Source organism: Scyliorhinus torazame, chromosome 29, assembly GCF_047496885.1.
Source record: "Scyliorhinus torazame isolate Kashiwa2021f chromosome 29, sScyTor2.1, whole genome shotgun sequence".
NCBI classification, from domain to species: domain Eukaryota; kingdom Metazoa; phylum Chordata; class Chondrichthyes; order Carcharhiniformes; family Scyliorhinidae; genus Scyliorhinus; species Scyliorhinus torazame.
In genome coordinates, this window is record NC_092735.1 from 5,988,672 (window position 1) to 5,991,266 (window position 2,595).

General features: G+C 65.7%; 1 protein-coding gene across 4 annotated transcripts in view; it reads left to right on the top strand.

Annotated features, from left to right (window-relative positions):
* Positions 1 to 426: 426 nt before the first annotated feature.
* Positions 427 to 2,595, top strand: part of LOC140403825 (protein Tob2-like) — a 39,868-nt gene continuing 37,699 nt past the window's right edge. For all 4 annotated transcript variants that reach the window (XM_072491997.1, XM_072491996.1, XM_072491998.1 and 1 more), the window contains exon 1: positions 427 to 539. The gene's annotated coding sequence lies outside the window, so the exon portion shown is untranslated. The remainder of the gene's footprint in view (positions 540 to 2,595) is intronic.

A 2,595-nucleotide genomic window follows, 5' to 3' on the forward strand; every position in this document is an offset into this window, starting at 1 on the left:
TGGGGAGGTGTTTGTGGGGAGATGGGGTATGAGGGGGAGGGGTGTGGGGGGGGATGTGGAGGGGGACAGGGGTGGGGGGGGAGGGTGATGTGAGGGGGAGGGGATTGTGGGTGGGAGGGGGAGGGGGGGTTTGGGGAGGGGGGTGGACGGGTGAGGGGGCGGGGCGCCCTTTTCCTGACGCGGCAGTGACGTCAGAGCCGCGGCCGCTGATTGGCCGGCGGGGGCCCGGAGCGCGGCCAATCAGAGCTGGGTTGCTAACACGCCCCGTTTATTTTTAGTCGGGCCGGAGCGCCGCCGTGCGTGGTGCGTGGCCGGATCCTGCCGCGGGAGAGGAAGTAGATCCTGGCCTGTGTGTGTGTGTGTGTGAGGGGCAGGAAGTAGTCCCGGATCGGGGGGGGCCTATTGACCGTGTGGAGGTGAAGCTGATATACGTGCGCCGGGGAGCGAGCGGGGGGAAAGTTTGGGGCAGAAGCGGCGGCTCGGGGCTGAGAGGCGGCGGCGGGGAGGCAGCGGACCGGGACCGAATCCCAGCTCGGCAAGTAAGCCTGTCCCCGTCTCGCAGCCCGGAAACCCCACCCCAGCCTGTCCAGGAGCGGCGGGCGGGGGGCGTCAAATCCCTTTAAATCCTGAGGGGGGGGTGACACCAGCTCCTGTCCCCCCCCCCCCCCGGGTGAGGGAGGCCCTTTACCCCCCCCCCCCCCCCCCAATAAACCCCAGTCAGGGGGTTACCCCCCCCCCCCCCATAGACGTTGCTGTCACTGGGGCGGCCCGAGGTTGTTTTATAGAATTTCAATTAAAGGCCCCCCCCCCGGCTTTAGGGGTTAGGGGGGGGGTCAGGCCCGGGGATTAATATTATATTGAGGGAGGGGGGTTGTTTTGGGGGTGGGGGGGGTTTGAGGGAGGGGGGTTGTTTTGGGGGTGGGGGGGTTGAGGGAGGGGGGTTGTTTTGGGGGTGGGGGGGTTGAGGGAGGGGGGTTGTTTTGGGGGTGGGGGGGTTTGGTTTGGGGGAGGGGGGTTGTTTTGGGGGTGGGGGGGTTGAGGGAGGGGGGTTGTTTTGGGGGTGGGGGGGTTGAGGGAGGGGGGTTGTTTTGGGGGTGGGGGGGGTTGAGGGAGGGGGGTTGTTTTGGGGGTGGGGGGGGGGTTGAGGGAGGGGGGTTGTTTTGGGGGTGGGGGGGTTGGTTTTGGGGGAGGGGGGTTGTTTTGGGGGTGGGGGGGGGTTGAGGGAGGGGGGTTGTTTTGGGGGTGGGGGGGTTGTTTTGGGGGTGGGGGGGGTTTGAGGGAGGGGGGTTGTTTTGGGGGTGGGGGGGTTGAGGGAGGGGGGTTGTTTTGGGGGTGGGGGGGTTGAGGGAGGGGGGTTGTTTTGGGGGTGGGGGGGGTTGAGGGAGGGGGGTTGTTTGGGGGTGGGGGGGGTTGAGGGAGGGGGGTTGTTTTGGGGGTGGGGGGGGTTGAGGGAGGGGGGTTGTTTTGGGGGTGGGGGGGGTTGAGGGAGGGGGGTTGTTTTGGGGGTGGGGGGGTTTGGTTTGGGGGAGGGGGGTTGTTTTGGGGGTGGGGGGGGGTTGAGGGAGGGGGGTTGTTTTGGGGGTGGGGGGGTTGTTTTGGGGGTGGGGGGGGTTTGAGGGAGGGGGGTTGTTTTGGGGGTGGGGGGGTTGAGGGAGGGGGGTTGTTTTGGGGGTGGGGGGGGTTGAGGGAGGGGGGTTGTTTTGGGGGTGGGGGGGTTTGGTTTGGGGGAGGGGGGTTGTTTTGGGGGTGGGGGGGGGTTGAGGGAGGGGGGTTGTTTTGGGGGTGGGGGGGGTTGAGGGAGGGGGGTTGTTTTGGGGGTGGGGGGGTTGAGGGAGGGGGGGTTGTTTTGGGGGTGGGGGGTTTGGTTTGGGGGAGGGGGGTTGTTTTGGGGGTGGGGGGGTTGAGGGGAGGGGGGGTTGTTTTGGGGGTGGGGGGGGTTGTTTTGGGGGTGGGGGGGGGTTTGAGGGAGGGGGGTTGTTTTGGGGGTGGGGGGGGGGTTGAGGGAGGGGGGTTGTTTTGGGGGTGGGGGGGGTTGAGGGAGGGGGGTTGTTTTGGGGGTGGGGGGGTTGTTTTGGGGTGGGGGGGTTTGAGGGAGGGGGGTTGTTTTGGGGGTGGGGGGGTTTGAGGGAGGGGGGTTGTTTTGGGGGTGGGGGGGGTTGAGGGAGGGGGGGTTGTTTTGGGGGTGGGGGGGTTGAGGGAGGGGGTTGTTTTGGGGGTGGGGGGGTTTGAGGGAGGGGGGTTGTTTGGGGGGGGGGGGTTTGAGGGAGGGGGGTTGTTTTGGGGGTGGGGGGTTTGTTGACGTGTTTTCAGTCATTCCACAGCCAAGTCCGACAGGTCGGTTCATTTATTTGTCTTGAGGGGAGGCGGTTTAAACCCTCAATGTCATATTGGGGAGGGTGAGAGGGAGGGGGGTGAGGGTACTTGTGTTTCTGCCTGACTCCCTCGTTCAATGGGAGGCAGGGGGAGATTCAATCCTCTGTCATATTGGGGGGGGGACGGAGGGGAGTATTTGTTTCTTCTCTTTCTCATTTCCACCCCCCCCCCCCTTCTGGAAAAATTGTTTTTCTTTCCTCTCATTCTCCTCTGCCTCCTCTT